At 48.1% G+C, this 26,517-nt stretch overlaps 1 protein-coding gene across 1 annotated transcript in view; it reads left to right on the forward strand.

Moving 5' to 3' along the window:
* The window catches only part of PYY (peptide YY), a 47,739-nt gene that overhangs the window by 8,569 nt on the left and 12,653 nt on the right, over positions 1–26,517 (forward strand). Inside the window, exon 2 of the mRNA XM_003270759.1 lies at positions 25,249–25,493. The gene's annotated coding sequence lies outside the window, so the exon portion shown is untranslated. The remainder of the gene's footprint in view (positions 1–25,248; positions 25,494–26,517) is intronic.

Here is a 26,517-nt window from a genome sequence, read left to right on the forward strand (position 1 = left end):
GTTATAAGTGTGTCACAAGCCCACCAGACTCAAGGGAAGGGGTCATGGGCTGCATTTCTTTTATATATATATATAATTTTTTTCTTTCTTTTTTTGTAGAGACAGAGTTTTGCTGTGTTGCCCAGCTGGTCTTAAACTCCTGAGCTCAAGCAATCCAACTGCCTTGGCCTCCCCAAGTGCTGGGATTACAGGCGTGAGCCACCGTCGCAGCCTGCATTTCTTTTCTTTTTTTTTTTTTTTCATTGAGATGGAGTCTTGCTCTGTCACCCAGGCTGGAGTGCAGTGGCCAGATCTCAGCTCACCGCAATCTCTGCCTCCTGGATTCAAGTGATCCTCTTGCCTCAGCCTCCCAAGTAGCTGGGACTACAGGCGCCTGCCACCACACCCGGCTAATTTTTGTATTTTTAGTAGAGACAGGGTTTCACCATGTTGGCCAGGCTGGTCTTGAACTCCTGACCTCAAGTGATCCACCCACCTCGGCCTCCCAAAGCACTGGGATTACAGGCGTGAGCCACCGCGCCCGGTCCGTCTGCATTTCTTGATGGGAGATGTCAGGGCCTCTTTGTGGAAGGGCATGTGGGATGGCAGGTATTGTTATAACCATCTGTGGTCCCAGCTAATCGGGAGGCTGAGGCAGGAGAATCGCTTGAAGCCGGGAGGCGGAGGTTGCAGTGAGCAGAGATAGCCTCCAGCCTGGGTGACAGAGTGAGACTCTGTCTCAAACATAAAACAAACAAAACAAAACAACAAAAACGGTTAACTAATGTAAATTTCACAGGGTTCTACTTAATATTTGCATGTCCCAAGGTAAAGTTAATGTGTGGATAGGAGATTGTGGGGTATCGGGGTTCAGGAAAATGTCCTAAGGATGAATATTGAGCCTCCTGGACTCAGAATTTAGGGCGCAGGTCCAGCCGCCAAAATACCCCCGGGGTCCTCGGTGGATAGAGGACACGGATTCCACTTTGCGCCCCAGGTTGTAATGACAAACAATTGCCACCAAGGGGCGATGCCGGCCCGGCCACGCGATGCGAAGTCCCGGGTAGTCCGGGGTAGTCCTGGACTGGCCGCGTAGGGTCCGCCTGCCCTGCGGGGACCCGCGGAGTGAAGGGATCCTCCCGAGGGGCTAGTGGGAACCGCCCTGGGGCGGTGAGGCTGGGGCGACTCCTGGTCCCCTCGTGCTCATGCTTACCGCCTTTCCCCGGGGGCCCTGGCCACCCCCGGCCCCAGCCAGCGCCCTCCCGTTCGTTGGGCCCAGGCAGGGCTCTGTCTCGGATCCTGAGACCCCAACCCTCTTCCGGGAAAACGCAGCTCGTGGGTGGGGAGTGAGGGTGCAGCCTAACGGGGGAATCAGGGGCAAAGGCGTTGAGAGGAGCAGGAGGTTTTATTCGGGACGAAGGTGGGGAGTTCTCCCCTCAGGCTGAGCCACGGAGGAGGGGGCTCAGGCATCCCCGGGCGGGACACGTTAATGGGGCGCCCTTGCCGCACCCTGGATCAAAACGCGAGGTTCGAGTCCCATCCTCAATCACTGGATTCGGGCTGACTTTGTGCAGGACTTTTACTCCCACTCTGGGGATCCTTCCATCTTCTCAGTAGGGAGAAAGCTTCTCTCCCTACCTTACACGGTGGCTGCGGCTCAAACAGAGAAACCCAAGAAAGTGGCAATGTTCGCTGACTTGACTGTTACCGTGAGTGGGGCAGGGGAAGGGTAAAGCCCACGGTAGCTTGAGGCCAGGGGTGGGGTGTAGGTTAAGGAGACCTGGGGAGCCGCTGCAGGGTTTTGAGGAAGGGAGTGCCTTGATTTCCGTTGAGCACTTGGGAGATAAGAACACCTCCCAGGCAGAGAGAGGGGGGCCTGGCAGTGGGAACAGACAGAGGGGGCTGATGGTTACAGCAGAGTATACTTGTTATTTTTTTTAAATACATTTTTTTTTTCAGGCTGGGTGTAGTGGCTCATGCCTGTAATCCCAGCACTTTGGGAGGCTGAGGCAGGAGGATCACTTGAGCCCAAGAGTCTGAGACAAGCCCGGGTAATGTAGCGAGACCTCATCTCTACAAGTAATTAAAAAATTAGCCAGGCCTGGTGTCGCATGCCTGTAGTCCCAGCTACTCGGCAGGCTGAGGTGGGAGGATCACTTGAATCCAGGTGGTGGAGGCTGCAGTGACCAGAGATTGTGCCACTGCACCCCAGCCTGGGCAACAGAGCAGGACCCTGTCTCAAAGTAATAATAATAATTAATAAATAATTTCCAAAAATAAAAATAATTTAGAAAAGTTACCAAAAATGTTGAAAATTGGATAAACAAAATCTGCCTGGCCCACAAATACAGCTGCAGTTTGCTTTTGGTCTATTTTTTTTCAAGCTCTTTTTACACTTAAAAACATGGCTGTATTATTGTGTATATAGAATTAATTTTTCTGATTTTTCACTTATCAGTATGTCACAGCATTTTTTTTTTTTTTAAGACATAGTCTCACTCTGTTGCCCAGGCAGGAGTGCAGTGGCATGATATCAGCTCATTGCAGCCTCTGCCTCCCAGGCTCAAATGATCCTTCCACCTCAGCCTCCTGAGTAGCTGGGATGACAGGTGTGCCCCACTATGCCTGGCTAATTTTTTTTTTTTTTTTTGAGATGCAGTTTCGCTCTGTCCCCCAGGCTGGAGTGCAGTGGTGCAATCTTGGCTCACTGCAAGCTCTGCCTCCCGGGTTCACGCTATTCTTCTGCCTCAGCCTCCCGAGTAGCTGGGACTAGAGGCACTGCCACCACGCCCGGCTAATTTTTTGTATTTGTAGTAGAGACGGGGTTTCACCATGTTAGCCAGGTTGGCCTCAATCTCCTGACCTCGTGATCTGCCCGCCTCGGCCTCCCAAAGTGCTGGGATTACAGGCGTGAGCCACCGCACCCGGCCCATGCCTGGCTAATTTTTGTATTTTTTTGTAGAGATAGGGTTTTGCCACGTTGACCAGGTTGGTCTCAAACTTCTGAGCTCAAGCATTCCACCCTCCTTGGCCTCCTGAAGTGCTGGGATTACAGGTATGCGTCGCAGCGCCCGGCCCAGCATTTTTCATATTACTTTCTGTATTCATTTCCTAAGGCTACCATAACAAAGCACCACAAATTGGGTGGCTTAAACAACAGAAGTGTGTCCTTTCACTGTGTGGAGGCTGGAAGGCAGACATGCTTCCTCTGAAACCTGCAGGCGACAATCCTCCCCCTATTCTAGCCTGTGTGGTTGCGGGCAGCCCTTGGCTTGTGGCTACATCACTCCAATCTGCTTCTGTGGTCACATGGCCATCAAGTGATTCTCGTGCCTCAGCCTCCCTAATAGATGGGATTACAGGCACCTGCTACCATGCCCGGCTAATTTTGTATTTTTAATTTTTTTTTTTTTTTTTTTGAGACGGAGTTTCATTCTTGTTGCCCAGGCTGGAGTGCAATGGCGCGATCTCGGCTCACCACAACCTCCACCTCCCAGGTTCAAGCAATTCTCCTGCCTCAGCCTCCCGAGTAGCTGGGATTACAGGCATGCACCACCACGCCCGGCTAATTTTATATTTTTAGTAGAGACGGGGTGTCTTCATGTTGAGGCTGGTCTCGAGCTTCTGACCTCAGGTGATCCGCCCTCCTCGGCCTCCCAAAGTGCTGGAATTACAGGCGTGAGCCACCGTGCCCGGCCTTGTATTTTTAGTAGAGATGGGGTTTCACCATGTTGGCCAAGCTGGTCTCGAGCTCCCGACCTCAAGTGATCCATCTGCCTCGGCCTCCCAAAGTTCTAAGATTACAGGCATGAGCCACCGTGCCTGGCCTCAGTTTCCTATTATTAAGCACTTGATAATCATCCAATTTATATATGGTTATAAATGATGCTGTAATGAGCACTTTTGTGCATAAAGCGTTCCCTTATATTGTTGAAATATTTTTTTGAAGGATAAATATTCAGAAGAGGGAATATCTGGTAAAGGTTTACCTTTTTTTTTTTTTGAGACAGAGTCTTGCACTGTTGCCCAGGCTGGAGTGCAGTGGCGCAATCTTGGCTCACTGCACGCTCCGCCTCCTGGGTTCATGCCATTCTCCTGCCTCAGCCTGCCGAATAGCTGGGACTACAGGCACCTGCCACCACGCCTGGCTAATTTTTTGTACTTTTTTAGTAGAGATGGGGTTTCACCATGTTAGCCAGGATGGTCTCGATCTCCTGACCTCGTGATCCGCCTGCCTCGGCCTCCCAAAGTGCTGGGATTACAGGCGTGAGCCACCATGCCCTGCCTTTTTTTTTTCTTTTGAGACGAAGTCTCACTGTGTTGCCCAGGCTAGAGTGCAGTAGCACAATCACAGCTCACTGCAGCCTCGACCACCAGGCTTAGTGATCCTCCAGCCTCAGCCTCCCAGGTAGCTGGGACTACGGGCATGGGCCACCATGCCCAGCCAATTTTTTGTAGAGATGGAGTTTCACCATGTTGTCCAGGCTGCACAAAATATTTTAATGACATTACTGGTTCAGGAAGAGGTATGTTGTGGGGAGAGGAAGCATGGAGAAGCAAAAGGAAGAAAAAAAGCATTTGCTACAGTCCATCAGCCAGAGGCAGCATCCACCAGCCTGACCATATAGTTTTATATAGACTTACTACCCTTATTTTTTTTCCCAGTTAAGATCTTATTTATTTATTTATTTATTTGAGACGGAGTTTCACTCTTTTTGCCCAGGCTGGAGTGCAATGACAAGATCTCAGCTCACTGCAACCTCTACCTCCTGGGTTCAAGTGTTTCTCCTGCCTCAGCTTCCCAAGTAGCTGGGATTACAGGTGCCTGCCACAATGCCCGGCTAATTTTTTGTATTATTAGCAGAGACAGGGTTTCACCATGTTGGCCAGGGTGGTCTCGAACTCCTGACCTCAGGTGATCTACCTGCCTCAGCCTCCCAAAGTGCTGGGATTACAGGCATGAGCCACTGTGCCTGGCCCCAGTTGAGATCTTATTGCAGGTGACATTTTGTATCCTGTCTTTCCCGCATAACATTAAATCCTAGTTTCTCATATCATAAATTTTGTAATCATCTTTTAGGTGACTGCATAATGTTATATTGTAGGAATGTTTCACAATTTTATATCACATATGCTGTTATTAGAGATTTATGATGCTTCCAAGTTTTTGCTATTATAAATGAACTGTGGTATACATTTTGTGCCTTGTATCTCTGGATTGCATGTATTAGGTTGGTGCAAAAGTAATTGTGGTTTTTGCCATTAGAAGTCATATTTCAGCAAGTGCCCAGAAGCTGAATTTCTGGGTTAGAGTGCATGAATATTTTTAATGCTCTTGAGTCTTGAGAAGTTGCTTTTCTTTCTTTCTTTTTTTTTTTTTTGAGACAGAGTCTCACTCTGCCACCCAGGTTGGAGTGCAATGGTGCGATCTCGGCTCACTACAACCTCCGCCTCCTGGGTTCAAGCAATTCTCATGCCTTAGCCTCCCGAGTAGCTTGGATTACAGGTGTGTGCCACTGCGCCTGGCTAATTTTTTGTATTTTTAGTAGGGACAGGGTTTCACCATGTTGGCCAGGCTTGTCTCGAACTCCTGACTTCAAGTGATCTGCCCGCCTCAGCCTCCCAAAGTGCTGGGATTATAGGTGTGGAGCCACCATGCTGGCCTTGTATTAACCCTTTGTCATATTTGCCATCTGAATTTTTCTTAGTCTATTGATTCCTTCATTTAAAAAACAGTTATTGAGAAATGCAAATTAAAACTGCTTCACACACATCAGGATGGCTAATAACAAGCGTTGATGAGGATGTGGAGAAATTGGAATCCTAGTGTACTCTGGGTGGGAATGTGAAATGGTGTGGCTGCTATGGAAGCAGTATGGCAGTTCCTCCAAAAATTAAGATGGCAAATTTTATGTTATGTGTTTTTTTTTTTTTTTTTTTTTTTTTTTTTTTGAGACGGAGTCTTGCTCTGTCACCCAGGCTGGAGTGCAGTGGCATGATCTCAGCCCACTGCAAACTGTGCCTCCCGGGTTCATGCCATTCTCCTGCCTCGGCATCCCAAGTAGCTGGGACTACAGGCACCCGCCATCACGCCTGGCTAATCTTTTGTATTTTTAGTAGAGACGGGGTTTCACCGTGTTAGCCAGGATGGTCTCGATCTCCTGACCTCGTAATCCGCCCACCTCTGCCTCCCAAAGTGCTGGGATTACAGGCGTGAGCCACCACGCCCAGCCCGTTATGTGTTTTTTAAAATTAAGAAAATGCTGGGGCCGGGTGTGGTGGCTCACACTTGTAATCTCAGCACTTTGGGAGGCCGAGGCGGGCAGATCACTTGAAGTCAGGAGTTCAAAACCAGCCTTGCCAACATGGCAAAACCCCATGTCTACTAAAAATACAAACGTTAGCCAGTGTGTTGGTGCATGCCTGTAATCCCAGCTATTCTAGAGGCTGAGGTGGGAGAATCACTTGAACCCAGGAGGTGGAGGTTGCAATGAGCCGAGATTGTGCCATTGCACTCCAGCCTGGGGTGACAGAGTGATACTACGTCTCAAAAAAAAAAAAAAAAAAAAAAAAAAAAAGGAAAGAAAAAAGAAAAAGAAAAAAAAAGCTAGAGAACCAGAAACTATAGCATCCACTAAAAAAAGAAAAAGATGTTACTGAGTTCTACTTTGTGTTAAATATCTCTGTGTGCTGGCCATGGAGATGATCAAAACAATAAAATGTCAAGGTGCCCATGGTCCATGGGGATGGAAATATAAAGAAATCATCACAACGTGGTTTCCACTCTGCTCTGAGAGAGGATTGAGTGCCCTGGAGTGCTCGGGGTGGCAGTCAACCCGGGGCAGGTGAAGTGGTCAGGGAAGCATCCCCGGGGAGCTGAATTGGGGATAAATTAAAGTTAGCCTGGCAAAACGAGGTGGTCCGATCTGTGATTTCAGTTACGCTTTTATGACATGCACACTGTTTAACGCTTGTGCGGGCAAGGCTGTTGACCTTTCTTTTTGTGATTTCTTCCAGAGCTTTTATGCTCGTAAAGCTCCCTTTCCGCAAGAGGTCTGATGATTCCATTTCATCCTGTTTTTCCATAGTTCAATTTATTTTTATATTTAACTCTTTAATCTACCTGGAAATTATTTTGATGATTGGTAGTGGGATGAGACCCTGGTGGGAGGATGAAGAGGCAGAAACAGGAGGAAGTGTCTTCATTCTGCTGCCCTTCTTCCTGACTTGGTGGCTCTGGGGCTCCCACCGGTCACCTTCTCCCCTCCCTGTGGTCGTTTCAGTGATGGATGAGTGGGATGGTGTGTGGCTGTGGCCCTGGGTGATAGGAGGCGATGGTCCAGTAGACCATGTTGGTCTGAAGTAGGAGGGATGCGGAGCAGACGGCTGTGAGGACTTCCGGCGTGGGGACTGGACAGGACGGATGGAGGCGTATGTCCCACCACTCTCTGCCCTTCCCTGCTACCGAAGCGCTCACTCTCCATCCCTGCCGCTTTCCTCCCTCCCTATTGCTGATTTTAGTTCTCTGTTCATCTGTTTGTTTGGGGCTGTGTTCCCTGCTGGACTGTAAGCTCTTAGAGGGCACATGCCATGTCTGTTTTGCTCAGAACGATGGGCACTGGCCTCCTCTCAGTGCCTGGAGCAAGGACTGGCACAGAGGAGGGGCCCAGTGAATGTTGGTTGGATGAACAAAGGGAACAAATGGCCTCTTCATGCCGGCCCCACAGAGTGGTGGGGGAAGCTGGGAAGAGTGGTCATTCTGAGCTGTCTGCTCCAAGACCTGGAGACAGATTGCTGGATGGGGGACTGAGGATTCAGAATCCCCAGTATGGGTCAACCTCTCAAGGTCTGCTCTTTGGGCTGAATTCCATCAGTAGCAGGGAGGCTGAGAAGCTGGGAGTCTCCCCTGCCCAGATGCCTTTTGTAGCTGAAGTCTCAGGGTAGAGGCGATGGGCTGGGCCCAGAGGAATAGGGCTGGGGAGACAGGGCTGGAGTCCTGGAGGTGGCTGCTTCTGATGAAGCTCAGTCTCAGGGGCTCAGAAACATTCATTACAGCCAGGAGGAGAAGTAATTAAGTCAGAGAGCAGCGGCGGGGAGAGAGGGAAGCCCCATTTTCTCAGGAGTCTCCAGGTGCAATTAATAAGGGCAAGGGAGGGGAGAGCTCTGCCCAGTCTGGTGATATTGGTAATAGAGACATGACTTCAGGGCCACAGTCACCATGTCTGTGCTGACCACCAGAGGACAGGTGGACACAGGGGCCTGAGGAATGTGTTAGCATCTGGCTGCATGAGGCCAGGGCCAGACCGGCCTGAGCTGAGCCCTGGTGTTGCTGTTGACTTGCTGTAGGAACTTGGGCAGGTCGCATAACCTCTCTGAGCCTCAGTTTCCCTATGAGTAATGTGGAGCTAATAACGTGAACCTCATAGGATTGCTGTGGGATTAAATGTAAAATGCTTAGCAGTGTGCTTATCATGCAACAAAACTGTGATGATAGATAGAGTTGGGATCCCAAAAATAGTTTGTGACAGCTGGTGCTGAGAATCCACGTGTCAGCAGGTGTGTCGGCAGAGGGCAGGAACACGCAGGCTGCCCTGACGGTGGCTCCTGGTTTCTGAGTCCTGAGGCAGACAGCAGCCCTGGGAAGGGTATAATGAACCCCCGCTCTGTGTTTTTCCTCGATATCTGTCGTCCTTACATGACCTCGCAAGGCTATTATTGTTCTTTCCATTTACAGATGAGGAAACCAGGGATTGGGAAGGCAAAGTGGCTTGCTGAAAATCAGTGGGCTGTAGAGCTGGAATTTCAGTTCAGGCTTGTCTGGTGCCACAATATTCAAACTCCTTTCCTTTAAGCTGCAAGGCTACAGAAGCTTGGGGTGCACAGGAAGCCACGTGACCCAGTCTTGGGGTGAACCATGGAGAGCAATGGGCATTGACCTCTCAGGCACACTCCATGCCATCTGTCTTGAACACACATATGGGCATGACGTGTTCAGGAAAGAAAGACCTAGACGCTCACCCTCTCTCTCTTTTCTTTTCTTTTCTTTTTTTTTTTTCGAGACAGAGTTTTGCTCTTGTTGCCCAGGCTGGAGTGCAATGGCATGATCTCGGCTCACTGCAACCCCCGCCTCCCGGGTTTAAGCAATTCTCCTGCCTCAGCCTCCCAGGTAGCTGAGATTACAGGCATGCACCACTACATCCGACTAATTTGGTATTTATAGTAGAGACGGGGTTTCACCATGTTGGTCAGGCTAGTCCCTCAGGTGATCCACCCACCTCCACCTCCCAAAGTGCTGGGATTACAGGTGTGAGCCACCACGCCCGGCCAACATTTTCATATGTAGAATACCCCTACAGACTTTTCTTCCTGTGTGTAGACATATATTTTACGAAATTGGAATTATTATATATAGGTATTTTTTGTATTCTGCTTTCCCCCATAAAACCGTATTTCATAAATATTTCCATGTTATTTAACATTTTTCCAAAACGTGATTTTTAATGATTCCATTGGAATATTACACCTCATTTATACTATAATTTGTTCATGGACATTTGGAAATTTGTGCTGTTTCCTATTTTGTGTGTGTTCTACTGTTAATCACATTGATGAATAGCCTTGTGCTATCTCTGGATATATCCATTGGTTACATTCACAAACATAGAAGCCTTGGATTGAAGGATAGGTACATTTACCCTAACCCAGCCTCCTGTGAGGCCTGTTACAGTCTCACCAGTGAGGGTGTTACTGTGTTGTGAGGGAACTCACCATGGCCCAGGCAGCCTTGGGCATTGTCATTTAAAAACATCTTTGTGGCTACACTTTGGGAGGCTGAGGCCGAGGATCTCTTGAGGACAGGAGTTCCAGACCAGCTTGGTCTATGAGTATAGTGAGACCCCGTATCTACAAAAATTAAAAAATAGCTGGGTGGTGTGGTATGCACCTGTAGTCCCAGATACTCAGGAGGCTGAGGTGGGAGGATTGCTTGAGCCTAGGAAATTGAGGTTGCAATGAACTATGATCATGCCACTGCACTTCAGCTTGGGTGACAGAGCAAGATCTTGTTTCATGTATTTACAAATAAAAAAATAAAAAAAAAATAAGTGGGAGTCTGTCATTTTCTTATTATTTGTAGGTACTCTTCATATATTCCAGATCTTAGTGCTTCTTTGGTTGTATACGTTGTGAATATGTTTTCTTAATTTTGAGAGTTGCCTTTTAATTTAGTTTTTTATTATACAGAGAAGTATTACATTTTAATGTCATCAAATTTATAAACCTTTCCTTTATATTTCTTTTGTTTGTTTGTATATTTAGAAGAGCCTTTCCTTTTTCATTATAAAAGTCATATAACAACTTTTCTACAACTTTAGAAGAGAAACAAAGTCATGCCCAGTTCCACTATCTCATGCAACCAGGCAGGATTTAATTAAGAGCAAAATCGAGATTTAATCAGCCGCTCAAGCCTTGGTGTAGATTTAGATGATCAATTTCAATAACCTCAGCGCTGACTGGTGCCTGACACCCAGATGCATTGGGCAGGGCATGGATGTGGCAGTGGAGAGGACTGCCTGGTATAGGCCTTCCAGGCTGCCCCCCTTTCTTTGCCTGTAAAGGAGGAGGTGGGACTAACACGCTGGTGACTTAGGAGGCAAGTGCAGACTCTGGGTTCAGACAGACCCAGTTTCAAATCCCTACCCGGCCGCTGGCCAGCTGCAAGCCCTAAGGTTTCCAGCCTCTCTAAGTAAGCGCTTTCCACCTCTGCGAAATGGCAGAAACTGTGTCCCTCACGGAATAGTTGGGAAAATGAAATCAGATGGCAGTCATGCTTCTCAGGCAGGCCCGCGCCCCAGTTCAGTTAGATATTATTATAATTATTTGTTATTATGGGTGGTGTTGATGGTAGCTGTGTTTAGGATTTCCCGACGAGCCTCCTGCTCCCACCCGCTGTGAATCCAGGTCAAGAGGTGGGGCCCTGGCTGTGTAGAGGGCCACAAGGAAAAGGAGGCCAGGACCGACAGGGCACCGGGGTCGGCCAGGCCAAGGCCACATCCCGGCCGCGCAGAGGGGAAAGGAGCAGGGCTCACCCGGAGGCTGCGAAGGCTCCCGGCATCCCCGGGGCTGGCGCCCCCCTAACAGCGACCCCATCGCTTCTTGGATCCAAGGGGAGGGGCCGCCCCGCCGCTCCCTCGGGTCCTTATCAGCGATGGCCCGATAAACGCCGGCGATAAGGGCCTCCGGCGGCCGGGGCGTGCAAATGGGGCGGCGCGGCAGTGGTTCCGGCGGATCCGGGCGCGGTGTTTGCGGGAGATAAGCGCGCGGCCGCTGCGCCCCGCTGGGTACACAGACGCCACTTAGCTGCGCAAACAGCAGCCGCTCGCTTCAGGACACTCAGCCGGGCCGGCACCGGACACGCGGCCCCTGCGCGTGCCTGGGGAGGACCCCGGGAGGCCGGTGGGGTGCGACAGCGACGTCATCGGCCAGACTCGCGCGGGGTCAGGGTGGGGGCATGGAACTGTGACAGCCCCGAGTATGTCAAGGGCACGAGCCTACAGGAGAGTGGACGTGCACCGCGAGCCGATGTGCCCCTAAGGCCCGGCAGCGGGGAGCGTTGGGTGTCTGAGCTTGTTGAATGAGGGCAGTGGGTGAACTAGTGGTATCTGAGGGGCTATGCCTATGATATGTGTGCTTGGGGGGCCTTGAGGGAGCCCCCAGGGCATGGTCCTCATCCCTGCAGTGCCCCCTGTAGGCAGGCTGCTGCCTAACGGTTCTCATTCTCCTCCCCTTGGGAACAGGCACCCAGATCCGTGAGTTCCCAGAAGAGGCTCAAGCTTCCCGTTCTCAGCAAGACTGGGTCTTTGGGGCACTAAGCAGGCCCCAGAGCTGGGGCTCCATCAGGCAGGGCCCGGTAGGAGAGCCACTGGAGGGCCACCCAGCACCCCTTTACTGCTTCCCTTATCTCGGGGCATCAGCCCCACCCCCAAAACCCTCCTTGTCCCTGTCTCCTACTCCAGCTGCGTTTTTGTTGTTGTTGTTTTTTGTTTGTTTGTTTGTTTTTAAGACAGCGTCTCGCTGTCACCCAGGCTGGAGTGCAATGGCATGATCTTGGCCCACTGCAACCTCTGCCTCCTGGGTTCACGTGATTCTCGTGCCTCAGCCACCCAAGTAGCTGGGATTACAGGCGTGCACCACCACACCCGGCTCATTTTTATATTTTTAGTAGAGACGGGGTTTCACCATGTTGGCCAGGCTGGTCTTGAACTCCCAACCTCAGGCGATTCGCCCACCTTGGCTTCCCAAAGTGTTGGGATTACAGGCGTGAGCCACCACGCCTGGCCTCCAGCTGCCTTTAGCACCCCAATTGGCTGCTGGAGGCTACAGACTTGGGGCCACCACTTTCCTCCTTCTCCTTAGAACACCCCTTACCAAAGGTCATCCGAAGAGGAAACCCTCTTAGCCAGGACAAAATGAGCAGCTGCCCCCAGCCTGGAGCAGCCCGTTGAACACAGACTGAACACAGGCATCAGGCTCAGGCACCCAGTTGAGCACAGAATCCAGCCTGGCCCATCTTCAGGCACAAGTCTTGATGACATTTCATGAGCTTGAAAGATTTTGTCCAGTCCTGTTGGGTTCTGTCCAGTCATGCCGGTTCCTGCCATGTGCCTTAACCTGCTTTCCCCCCGCCCCTGCTAGTCCCCCTGCTTCTACCACAACCTTGACTAAACTCTTCTCTGGCTTTTGCCTGACTCTGCCTGTAAGCAAGCCTGCCAAGTACAAGTGTTCAGTTTGTGCACTGCACAAGAGCATCACATCTAGGGGCATGGTTCACACTGTAGCTAAGTGTTGTATGTGAGTGTGCACTGTCCTTCCTGAATCAGTAGGGGAGACTCCTCTTACAAAAATGCACACAGGCATTCAGCGCCATGCATGAAGAAACACACTCACAGACTCACACATATACAAGTGGTTTTGCCCCATCCTAGCCTCACTCCAGACTTCTGAGGTGGCTTCTCCTGCCAGCCTCCCCTGGGCAGAGCTGGGCAGAGCTAAGAAGTTGTCCATGAAGAGGCAATTTGATCTAATTGCTAGGAGAATGCATATGTTCTGGCTACTGATTTAAAATGTTTATGGAAAGTGATACATTGGACTATATTGATCATATCATTAAGAGAATGGAAAGGCAAGCTGCAGGGTGGGAGAAGATATTTGTAAGGGACTTATTTCCAAAAAATAAATAGAATGTTTACAAATCAGTAAGAAAAGGTAGACAATTCAAAAGAAAAATGGGCAAAAGGCTTGATCAGGCAATTCACAACAGAGGATAACCAAATGGTTAGTAAACATATGAAAAGGGCCCCGTGCAGGGGCTCAAGCCTATAATGCCAGCACTTTGGGAGGCCGAGGTGGGCGGATCACAAGGTCAGGAGTTTGAGACCAACCTGGCCAACATGGTGAAACCCCGTCTCTAGTAAAAATACAAAAATTAGCTGGGCATGGTGGCATGCACCCGTGATCTCAGCTACTCAGGAGGCTGAGGTAGGAGAATTGCTTGAACCTGGGAGGCAGAGGTTGCAGTGAGCTGAGATCACGCCATTACACTCCACCCTGGGCGACAGAGTGAGACTCTGTCAAAAAAAAAAAACCAAAAAAAAAAAAAAAAAAACCATGAAAAGACGCTCTTTTAATCAATCATCGGGAAAATGCAAATTGAAGCCACAGTGAGATACCACCACCCATCCACCAGAATGACTAAAACGAAAAGACAAACATGATGCCAAGTATTGGTGAGGATGTGGTATAACCAGGTCTCATACTGTGCTGATGGGAGTGTACATTGGTACAACCACTTCAGGAAACTGGCCATATCTGCTAAATGCAACACATACACACCCTATAACCCAGCAATTCAACTCCTAGGTGTATATACTCAACAGACGTGTGTATATATGTTCTCCAAAAGACACTTCCGAGAATGTTCTGCTCTGCCAGGCGTGGTCTCATGCTTGTAATCTCAGCACTTTTGGAGGCTGAGGCAGGAGGATTGCTTGAGGCCAGGAGTCTGAGACCAGCCTGGGCAACATAGCAATAGCAAGATCTTATCTCTACTAAAAAAAAAAAAAAAAAAAAAAAGTTCTGCTGTCTCAGATGGGCACGCTTAAAAAAGAAATGTTCATAGCCACAGTGATCATATTTCCAAACCTGTAACTATCCAAATGCCTGTAAATACTACAACAAATAAATAAATAAATAATGATATGTTCACACAACAGAATATTATATAGAGATAAGAATGAACAAACTGTACACACAACAACATGGATGAATTTATTTATTTCACAAACATAATATTGAGCAGAAGAAACTGAACCTGAAAGAATACTATGCGGCCAGGCGCAGTGGGTCACACCTGTAATCCCAGCACTTTGGGAGGCAGAGGAGGGTGGATCAAGAGGTCAGGAGTTCAAGAACAGCCTGGCCAATATGGTGAAATCCTGTCTCTATTAAAAATACAAAAATTAGCTGAGCATGGTGGTGGGCACCTGTAATCCCAGCTACTCGGGAGGCTAAGGCAGAGAATTGCTTGAACCTGGGAGGCAGAGGTTGCAGTGAGCCGAGATCGTGCTTACCTCCAGCCTGGGTGACAGAGTGAGACCTGTCCCAAAAAAAAAAAAAAAAAAAAAAGATGGCCATTGTAATCCAGCATTGGAGGCCGAGGGGGATCATCTGAGGCAGGATTCGACCAGCCTGGCAACAGGTGAACATCTCTAAAAAAAAAAAAAAGCAGTGGACATCCTGTAACAATCAAGAAGAGAAATGAAGATAAAGAGAAAATACCAGAAAAAAAAAAAAAAAAAAAGAAAATAAAAGAATACTATGTGATTCCACATAACTTATGTGTTAGAAATCAGGAAAAATGGTTACCCTCAGCAGGGAAGGGATAGAAAGTTAGGGGACACTGGGAGGACTTCCTAGGGTCTTGTAATGTTCTGTTTCTTAAGCTGGGTGCTGGTTGCACTGATGCGCTTCGTTTGTGAAAAGCCATTGAGCTGAACATTTACAATCTGTGCACTTTAGGTGTGCTAGTCTTCAATAAAAAGTTGAAAATGTGTTTTGACATTTATGGAGCTAGCGTTTGGGTAAATTGAAGCTGTGTGTCACTGATTAAACTCTCTTGGCCCTGTTGTTCCCTCCCCTACTCTTCCCCCTCTTCTATTACTGGGCCTCACCTAGCTACCCACACACCCATTTCTCCCCCCACCGCTGGTCTGCTTCTGATTGCGCAGGATATGCAACCATATATATATATATAAATTTTTTTTTTCTGTTTTTTGAGACAGAGCCTCACTGTCACCCAGGCTGGAGTGCAGCGGTGCCATCATAGCTCACCATAGCCTTCATCTCCCAGCATTAAGTGACTCTCCTGTCTCAGTCTCCTGAGTAGCTGGGACTACAGCTTTTTTTTTTTCATCTTTATTAGAGAAGAGGTCTCACTATGTCATCCATAAGCACATTTTTGTTAGAGAAAGAAGTCCTTTAAATTTTTTTCCCACAAAACTGCTGTATAGGCAGGTGCAGCCGTTGTCTAGAAGCCCTGCCTTCCCTGATGTTTTATCGGTTTGAGATTAGGCTCAGCTGTGAGTGAAGAGCAATTTCAAAATAACAAGGACTTAAATCAGGGATTCTCAAATTTAAGCGTGCAGCAGAATCACTTGGAGGGCTTGGTAAGACTCCAACTGCTGGGGCCCATGCCCAGGGAGTCTGACTCAGTAGGTCCGGGATGGGGCCTGAAAATGCATGTTTCTAATTAGCTGCCAAGTGATGCTGCTGCTGCTGCCAATCTGGAAACCACCCTTGGAGAACAACTGCTGGAAACACATCAAGTTTTTTTCCCTCATGTAAAAAGCCTGGGGGCCTTTTGGTGATTCAGAGATCCTTCAAGCTTTTTGCTTTGGCTGCCTAAGGTGTGACACTCATCGCATGGCCCAAAATGACTGCTTGACCTCCAGCCATTAGAGATTTATTCCAGCAGACAGGAAAGAGGAAGGGGCAGAAGAAAAACAGACATTTATGGATAAGGGCACTTTACAGGGGGTGCCCACAGTTTAAGGGTCAGACGGACCAATGCCTCAGCCCTTCTGAGGCAGAGTATGGAGGGCTATGCTGCTGGGAGCACAGGGAGGGGCCCCAACCCAGCCAGGGGGCGGGAGTGGGAGGTGACCTCTACAAATAGCAATTCCTGTCTACCTTTAGTGTTGTTGCGAAGGTTACATTTTAAAAATGGATGTGACTGTGATTTACAAGTGGCAAGTCCTATAGAGAAGTTCCTTGTTTTTCTTTCTGAGGTAGAGACCCAAACTGGGGTGGGAGCGTAATAGATTGTTTTGGGAATTACACTGAGCCTTGCCTGCAGGAGATATGATCTGGGAGAGAGGCTGGAAAGGGGGGTCTTTAAGTATTGATGGAAGCCATGAAAAATGCTTTTCCCCAGAAAGATGCACTTTCTTTTCTTTTCTTAGAGACAGAGTCTCACTATGTTGTCCAGACTGGTCTTTAACGCCTGGGCTCAAATGATCCTCCTGTCTTAGCCTCCCAAAGTGCTGGGGTTACAGGTGTGAGCTATCATACCCAGCCAAAATACAGTTCACTTCTCTCTCTTTTCCTTCCTTTCCTTTCTTTCTTTCTTTCTTTCTCTCTCTCTTTCTCTCTCTCTTTCTTTCTTTCTTTCGTTCCTTCTTTCCTTTCTTCTTTCATTCAGGGTCTTGCTCTGTCACCCTTATGTCTGGTGGCATAATCATGGCTCACTGCAGCCTTGATCTCCTGAGCTCAAGTGATCCTCCCACCTCAGCCTCCCAAGTAGTGTAGATTACAGGTGTGTGCCACCATGCCTGGCTAATTTATTTTTTTGTAGAGATGGGTCTCCCCCTGTTGCCCAGGCTGGTCTTGAACTCCTGGGCTCAAGCAATCCGCCTGCCTCAGCCTCCCAAGGTGCTGGGATTACAGGTGTAAGCCACTGTGCCCGGCCAAGATTCACTTTGATACATGTTTTACTATGCAACCTCAAGGGGTTCACAGGCCCCTGAGGCTCACTGAGGAACCCCGTTTAAGAATCCTTGTTGTAGAGGAAATCTCCATCTCAGCAGTGGTTTTAGGAGCCCCAGGCTCTGGGACAGAAGTTTCAGGAGGTTTTCCTGAATGGCCCCAACTCCAAAGTGGGGACTGTAAGTGGGAAGACCCCTGTGGCAGTGGCATAGGTGGCTCTGAGGTGGTGCTGCAGTTTCAAGGGACCCCAGAACTGGGCTGAGGACAGAGAGTAGGGTGAATGTAAGCAGGAGAAAGTGGACAGAGGGACAAAGGGGCATAGAGTAGGGAGAGTCAGGAGTGCACCTGCCAAGGAACTGCAGGTCAGCAGTGCCAGTGTTGGGCGGGCAGGCGCCGGAACACCTGTAGCGTGTTCCCAGCTGGGGCAGGACTCCTTGCATGAGTCCTGGTGCAAGGGGCATCCAGGAGCGGCCCCTGGAACTCTAGTTTCCAGGTCACTGACTTGGGCCTTGTTCTCCCTGGGAGGGGCAGAAAGGTGGGAGTGGGTCAATTCTTGTTTTCTTTTCTCTCTGCTGTCATCTTCCACCCTCCTCTCTGATGGATGGCACAGACTGAGTTGCAGCTAGTGGCTTTCTGCGGAGCCCTTGGAACTAATGAAGCTGCTAACAAGTGCCTGGGTAAATGAATTGCTGCCCCTACCTCCCTCTCCCTGCCCCGCTGAAGGCCACGGGCTGCACAGCAGCTCGAGGCCACTGGAGACACAGAATGGGGGATGAAGGATGGAGCCTGTCACTCTAGTCCAGGAAGGCAGGGTCGGGGGACATGAGAGGGTGGAGGTAAACACTGGGGAGAAGCATATATGGAGAGGGAGTTGGTGAGAATTGTGGAGAAATGTGGGTAGAGGCCGGTGGCAAAGACGTGAGCAAGAAGGAGAAGGGATATGTATTGGGTACGGTGGGGTGAGGTGGAGTGATGGTCCCCTTCTGTGCCAGGCACTGGGGCACAAAGATCAGAAGCCCTTGCCTTGTCCTTGAGGAAACCACAGTTTGGTAGGGGATAGAGAAGCATGCAGAGGTAGTCACTGGTTGGTTTTTGTTTTTGTTTTTGTTTATGTTTTTGGTTTGAGATGGAGTCTTGCTCTGTCTCTGAGGCTGGAGTGCAGTGGCATGATCTTGGCTCACTGCAACCTTGACCTCCCAGGTTCAAGTGATTCTCCTGCCTCAGCCTCCTGAGTAGCTGGAACTAAAGGCGTGCGCCACCATGCCCAGCTAATTTTTGTATTTTTAGTAGAGATAGAGTTTCACCGTGTTGGCCAGGCTGGTCTTGAACTCCTGACCTCAGGTGATCCAGCCGCCTCAGCCTCCCAAAGTGCTGGGATTACAGACATGAGCCACCATGCCTGGCCAGCATATATATATATATATATATATATATTATTTTTTTTTTTTTTTTTTTTTTTTTTTTTTTTTCAGGGTCTACTCCTGTCACCCAGGCTGGAGTGCAGTGGTGTGACCTCGGCTCACTGCAGCCTTGACTTTCTGGGCTCAGGTGATCCTCCTGCCTCAGCCTCCTAAGTAGATGGGACAACAGGCACATGCTGCAATACTCAGCTATTTTATTTTATTTTATTTTATTTTTATTTTTAGTAGGACAAGATTTCGCTATGTTTCCCAGGCTGGTCTTGAACTCCTGAGCTCAAGCAATCCGCCCACCTTGGCCTCTCAAAGTGCTGGGATTACAGGCATGAGCCACTGTGCCCCACCTACTCACTGTTTAATTGTCAAAAGAAGCCTGTGACATGAGCTTTACTATTCTCTTTTTACAGTGAGGCTCAGAGAGGCCAAGCAAACTCTCCCAAAGTCACACAGTTAAGAAATGCGAGTGGGATTCAAACCCAGAACATCTGACTCCAGAATCCATACCCTTTCCACCACCCCTAGGTTTGTAAGTATGTGGAAAGGAAAGACATGATCAGAAACCATTAAGAACAGATGGTTCTGGGTTGATCTGATTTTCCCAGTTGATGGAATTATTTGATTGGGGATAGGAGTGCCACAAGCTCCTCGTGTCTGGACTTCAGCAGAGCACACAGCAAAATCTCTCCTGACATCCTGCAGACATGAGGTGACGTGTGGGCGAAATGGCTCAACGGCTAGAAGAATTTCTAATTAGATGAGAGGCTGTTTCTAAAGGCAATCCATGGCTGAAAGTGGGAGGTGGCGGCTTTGCACCACAAGGCTCTGTCCTTGGTCCTGCTCCGTTGAACTTTTTTTTTCCTTATCCTCCCCCCCCGTATTTATTTCTAATGATCGAAATAATATATGTCTGCTGTAGGAGAATATAAACCATAGCTAAGCCAAAAGAAAGAAAAAGCATCCTAATCCTCACCAGCACCACTTGCTGAACAGCCTTTTTCAATTTGCTGTAACTCTGAACATTTTTAGAATACAATGTTAGGACCCGAATTCCCACAACAAAAGATAACCCACTGTTCACACCGAGGGCGCATCCTGCCAGTCTGTTTATTGCAAACAATAGCAAGAAAATGTAGCACGTTATGGGGTGCTTACAGTGAGCTGGCAACGGTCCTGCGCTTCTGACAGCCATTATTTCATTCAATCCTCCTAACCCTTTACGGGCACTTTTATGACCTATTTTCCACAGATGACAAAACCAAAGCTCAGAGATGAAATGATCTGCTCACGCCACAGAGACTGGGTGAACAATTGAGGCAGGGTTTGAAGCAGGTTTTGTCGAATTCTACAGTGGAGCTTTGAGCGACCATGGGACCCCTCGCTCCAAAGATGCCCACATGTTCACCTGGACCCATCCCCGGCTGCCTGCCCTTCCACCCCGCCCTCTACTAGTAAAGGGAGCTGTTTGTGCAGGACGGTCTGAGTCTCCCTGTTGCTTCTCTTCTGCTTGCACAGTAGCATCTGGAGACACAAATGTTATGTGCGGGAAATGCACGAGGGGAGAAGAAAAGAAACACACACGATACCTTTAAGGGTAAACAACCTTTATCCCATGTAAACGGCAATGCAGATATAATAAGCAAATGATATAATAATAAGCAAATTGCAATGAGAAGGGGAGAAGGGAAAAGATATTCACACTCACCAGACTATGGAGGATTCACCACTAGGCTGGGAAGCAACAGCCTGGGTGAGCTCCAGAGTCGGCCACTCGTCCGTGCACAGACGAGGAGAGGTCTCATGAAGCTTCGGCACAATCTAAGACCCTGGCTCTTTTGTAACGAGTTGTTTGGCATGAGGTCCAGGCACGAGGGCCCTTCGTGACCAGGCTCAAGGAACACAAAAAGGTCAACTTGTTTTTGCGATTGTCTGTTGTTTTTCTTATATATATATTTATTTATTTTTTGAGACAGAGTCTTGCTTTGTCACCTAGGCTGGAGTGCAGTGGCACGATCTCGGCTCACTGCAATCTCTGCCTTCCTGGTTGAAGTGATTCTCCTGCCTCAGCCTCCCAAATAGCTGGGATTACAGGTGCCCGCCACCATGCCTGGCTAATTTTTGTATTTTTAGTAGAGATGGGGTTTCACCAAGTTGGCCAGGCTGATCTCGAACTCCTGGACTTCAGGTGATCCACCCACCTTGGCCTCCCAAAGTGCTGGGATTACAGATGTGAGCAAGCACGCCCAGCCTTGTTTTTCATTAATGTATAGGAATGGATTGAAATAGAGATTTCTCCAAAACAGGATGGCTGGTTGAATGCCTCAAGGGGCTCACACAGCCCCTTCTGGTACTTGGTGACCATTGTTTGTGTCCATGTTCAATTGAGCTCAGATTTAATATTTAACTTTTCCTCCACAACGACCTAGGATGTGATCCCACACCAGGCACAAACCCCAGAGACTCTCCTGATCTGTCAGTAGCCACCCATGGGTGCTTACAGTAGGAGGGTGGCTTGCCTAAGAAGCCAGGAATTTATCTTTAAGTGACAAACACTTTTTAAAAACTTACTATTTTTCAGATTCTGTTCTAAGCACTTTAGAAATAACTTTTTTTTTTAAATGACTTTTTTGGCAGAGTGCTGTGGCCCACATCTGTAATCCAGCACTTTGGGAGGCTGAAGCAGGAGGATCACTTGAGGCCAGGAGTTTGAGACCAGCCTGGGCAAAATAGTGAGATCCTGTCTCAACAAAAACAGGCTGGGTGCGGTGGCTCACGCCTGTAATCCCAGGACTTTGGGAGGCTGAGGCAGGCGGATCACGAGGTCAAGAGGTCAAGACCATCCTGGCCAACATGGTGAAACCCCGTCTCTACTAAAAATACAAAAATTAGGTGGGCTTGGTGGCACGCCTGTAATCCCAGCTACTTGGGAGGCTAAGGCAGGAGAATCGCTTGAACCCAGGAGGCGGAGGTTGCAGTGAACCGAGATCACGCCACTGCACTCCAGCCTAGCGACAGAGTGAGACTCCATCTCAAAAAAACAAAACAAAACCAAAAATAAATACTAATACAAATTAGCCGGGTATAATGGTGCATGCCTGTTTTCCTAGCAACTAGGAAGGCTGAGGTGGGATGATCGTTTGAGCTCAGGAGTTCAAGGTTACAGTGAGCTATGACTGTGCCACTGCATTCCAGCCTTGGTGATTGAGATCCTGTCTCAAAAAAAAAAATGTTCTTTAAAGTAACATAAAGTAGGCTGGGTGTGGCGGCTCACGCCTGTAATCCCAGTGCTTTGGGAGGCTGAGGCGGGCAGATCACCTGAGGTCAGGAGTTTGAGACCAGCCTGGCCCAACATGGTGAAATCCCATCTCTACTAAAAAAAATACAAAATTAGCCAGGCGTGGTGATACACACCTATAGTCCTAGCTATTCAGGAGGCTAAGACAGGAGATCACTTGAACCTTGGAGGTGGAGGTTGCAGCAGGCCAAGATCGCACCACTGGACTCCAGCCTGGGTGACAAAATGAGACTCCCTCTCTCAAAAATAAAATAAATAAATAAATAAAGTAACATAAAATAAAATTGACCATTTTGTTGGTGTACAGCTTTATGAGCTTTAACACATGTATAGATTCCTAGACCCAACAATGGTGTCTGAACAATGAACATTCATATACAAAAAGAGAACTTCAACCGAAACCTCATACCTTATACAAAAATTAGCTCAAAAGGGAAAGCAATGTAAAATAATAAAACTTTTAGAGAAAAGTAGGGGAAAATCTTCATGATCTCAGTTTAGGCAAATAGTTCTTAGACTGGACACCCAAAAGCATGAGTCACAAAAGAAAACAATTGATAAATTGGACTTCATCATAAATAAAAACTTTTGTTCTATGAAAGACAGGGTTAAGAAAATGAAAAAACCAGCTACGGACTGAAAGAAAATAGTTGCAAATCACAAACAAAAGACTTGTATCCAGAATATATAAAGAACCCTTCAAACTCAACAATAAGAAAACCAACAACACACTTAAAAAAAAAAAACAAACACATAGAACTCCTGACCTCAAGTGATCCACCCGCCTCGGCCTCCCAAAGTGCTGGGATTACAGGCGTGAGCCACTGCACCTGGCCAAGTGATTGATTTTTGAATATTGAACCAGACCTGCATTGTCATGATAAATCCCACCTGATTGTAGCATATACATTTTTTTTGTTATATATTCCTGAGTTCAGTTGGCTAATATTTTTTTCTTTTTGAGATGCAGTCACACCCTGTGACTGGAGTGCAGTGGCACGATCTCGGCTCAATGCAGCCTCTGCCTCCTGGGTTCAAGGCATTTTCCTGTCTCAGCCTCCCGACTAGCTGGGACTACAGGTGCACGCCCCCATGCCTGGCTAATTTTTGTATTTTTAGTAGAGACAGGGTTTCACCATATTGGTCAAGCTGATCTCAAACTCCTGACCTCAGGTGATCCACCCGCCTCAGCCTCCCAAAGTGCTGGGATTATAGGCTTGAGCCACTGAGCTCGGCTTATTTATTTATTTATTTATTTATTTATTTATTTATTTAGAGATGGAGTCACACTCCGCTGCCCAGGCTGGAGTGCAGTGGCACAATCTTGGCTCACTGCAACGTCTGCCTCCTGGGTTCAAGTGATTCTCCTGCCTCAGCCTCCCGAGTAGCTGGGACCACAGATGCACACTACCATGCCTGGCTAATTTTTGTATTTTTAGTACAGACAGAGTTTCACCACATTGGCCAGGCTGGTCTCGAACTCCTGACCTCAAGTGATCCATCAGCCTCAGTCTCCCAAAGTGCTGGGATTGTAGCCCGGCCAGCTAATATTTTGTGGAAGATTTTTACATATATGTTCATGAGAGATATTGATCTGTAGTTTTTTTTTCTTACAATATCTTTTTTTCATTTTGGTCTCAGGGTAATGTTGTCCTCATAAAATGAACGAAGGAGTATTTTCTCTTGTTCTGTTTTCTGGAAGAGATTGTGTAAAATCAGTGTTATTTCTTCTTCTTTAGTTATCCCGCTCTACTGCACACTTCCTATGATTGTGTCCGTGTTCAGGGCCAGGTGGCAGGAGGACACAGAGAGAAGAAAGCTATCGGGGTTCTCCTTCTTGGGACTACAACTCTTTTTAAAAATAAACACACACACATACGTGCCCACACACACACACCTCGGCCTCCCATAGTGCGGAGATTACAGACATGATCCACAGCCCCTGGCCCACAGCTCTTGACTGGAGAGGGAAAGATTTGGTTGTCTGTGGACCCTGCAGCCACTGATACTACTGTCACCGCTGCCACTCCCATGGAATTGTCTGGGGGCTGGGGCACGGGAGAATGAAGAAGAGAAAAATGGAGTTCCTCTTCTCTCTCTCAGTGCTAGACCTTCCCTTTCCACTCCTCGAGGCAGAACCAGCATTTCTCCTGTTGATCCTTCTCGTAGCCCCAGTGCCCATTCTGGATTTGGCGCTGTCTTGTATCGAGGCTGGGGAATATCAGAGGAAAAATGAGAAACTTATTTCAGCTCAGTGGAACGTTGAATTCTGGCTTTCTTCCCCCGTTTCCCCGCTGTGTTTAATTTCACAGTCTTCAGAGAGCTGCCCCGTGCGTGTCTGTCCATGTTTCACGGCAGCATTCAGCAGGAGAGACAGGGTGGAGACTGCTTACTCCATCTCATCTGGAACCTAATAGCTTTTTAAACCGTCACAACCATATGAAGTAGATGCTGTTGTTATATACATGTGGCCGATGACAAAACTGAGGCCCTTAGAGGTTAAGTAATTTTCCCAAGATCACACAGCTAGTCAGTGGCCAACCCAGTCATCCTAGCCCGAGTTTATGACCTGAGCTGCAAGTTCCACATCTTCAGAGGGAGCTGAACGTGACAGCTCTGTGGGGTGAGGTATGGGGCTCGCCTGCTGTGGACAGGCCCTGATATCTCACTCCCTCTAACCTGCACGGTGTGCGAAGGGAGAGTGCGTAGTGTTTAGGGAATTGCTTTCTTCTTCTTCTTTTCTTCTTTTTTTAGACAGTGTCTCACTCTGTCGTCCAGGCTGGAGTGCAGTGGCGTGATCTCAGCTCATTGCAGCCTCCGCCTCCCAGGTTCCGGTGATTCTCCTGCCTCAGCCTCCCGAGTAGCTGGGATTACAGGCACGTGCCACCACACCCAGCTAATTTTTGTATTTTCAGTAGAGACAGATTTTCACCATGTTAGCCAGGCTGGTCTCGAACTCTGGACCTCAGGTGATCCACCACCTTGGCCTCCCAAAGTGCTAGGATTAGAGGTGTGAGCCACCGCATCTGGCCTTTTGCTTTCTTCTTTGATGAGGATCTGGACTGTGGTGGGGTAGGAATAGCCTTCTGTCTTCAAGACATATGCATGTATGTGCATGTGTGTGTATGTGTGTATACATGCTTATATATGTGCCTGTGTGTAAACCATGCAGCCGTGAACAGTGAGGATGTGGATCCATTCATTCAGCAAGTATACTTGAGCCACCACCATGTATCACACATTATTCTAGTCACTGGGGATACATCAGTGAAGAAACAGACAAAAACCTCTGCTCTCCTGGAGCCTCCATTCTATAGTCAGACAACAAACATACAAATAAGTCAATTACATAGAATGCTAGAAAGCGGTAAGTGCCGGGGAATAAACAGGGCAGATAAGGAGGATTGGGAGTGTTGGGGTAAAGGGCAGGATATAGTTATTAACACGAAACGATGTCTACCATGTACTCTTGAATGCACTGCCTAAACTGCGATTTCATATGACTTCTTTGTATTCCAGGGGAAACTCATTCAGGCAAGTTCAGCCCTTTATGAGGAATTCCCCTGTGGTCCCATTCCAATTCCTGGACCTGCTGCCATCCTCAGAACTGCATGCTCCTTCTTCAGACTTTCTAAGAATGACTCAGGTCATTGGTGGAGTGAAGTCAAGATTTCCAACTCAGTCACCTGAAGAGATGGAGATACCATTCATGGAGCTGGAGGTCCCTGGAGATTTGGGAATTCAGATAACAAGCTAAGATAAGGGTGAGCTACTGACTTGACCTCTCTCTGCGTCGGTTTCATATTCTGTAAAACCAGGCTAATGATGGTACATTATGTGTTGTGAAGACTAAAATAATATGTGAGACGTACCTGGCATAGTACTTGGCACAGTGTAGGCACTTGAGAAAGACTGATTTATTATTTTTGCTATTTAGGCTACACTGACTTTAAGCTGACTGAGATATATCCACGGGGATATGTCTAGAAACAGTGGACTATGTGGATAGGGAACTCAGCAGAGGAGCAAATGACAGAGATTTTGGGGGTGATTAAAATCTGGGGGGTAGATGACAACCCCACAGTGAAGAAGAAAAAAGAAAAGAGAGCCAAGGATCTCATCTTGGGGAGCACCAATGTCAATGGGCAGAAACAGGAAATGCCAGGAAAGAAGCATTTTTTGTTTTGTAGTTACAATGGCTAGAAAAAAAATGTAATTTTACTTGTTTCTCATTTCTTTTTTTTTTTTTTTTTTGTGATGGAGTCTCACTGTGTCGCCCAGGCTGGAGTGCGGTGGCATGATGTCGGCTCACTGAAACCTCCGCCTCCGGGGTTCAAGGAATTCTCCTGTCTCAACCTTCCAAGTAGCTGGGATTACAGGCGCACACCACCACGCCTGGCTACTTTTTGTATTTTGGGTACAGACGGAGTTTCACCGTGTTGGCCAGGCTGGTCTCGAACTCCTGACCTCAAGGGATCCGCCTGCCTCAGCCTCCCAAAGTGCTGAGATTACAGGCGTGAGTCACCATGCGTGGCCAAATATATACTTTTTTTTTTTTTTTTTTTTATGCGGAGTCTCACTCTGTCGCCCAGGCTGGAGTGCAATGGCATGATCTCAGCTCACTGCAACCTCTGCTTCCTGGGTTCAAATGATTCTGCTGTCTTGGCCTCCCGAGTAGCTGGGATTACAGGCGCCTGTCACCACGCTCAGCTAATCTTTGTATTTTTAGTAGAGACAGGGTTTCACCATGTTGGCCATGCTGGTCTTGAACTCCTGACCTCAAGTGAT

Source organism: Nomascus leucogenys, chromosome 19 (assembly GCF_006542625.1).
Source record: "Nomascus leucogenys isolate Asia chromosome 19, Asia_NLE_v1, whole genome shotgun sequence".
NCBI classification, from domain to species: Eukaryota; Metazoa; Chordata; class Mammalia; order Primates; family Hylobatidae; genus Nomascus; species Nomascus leucogenys.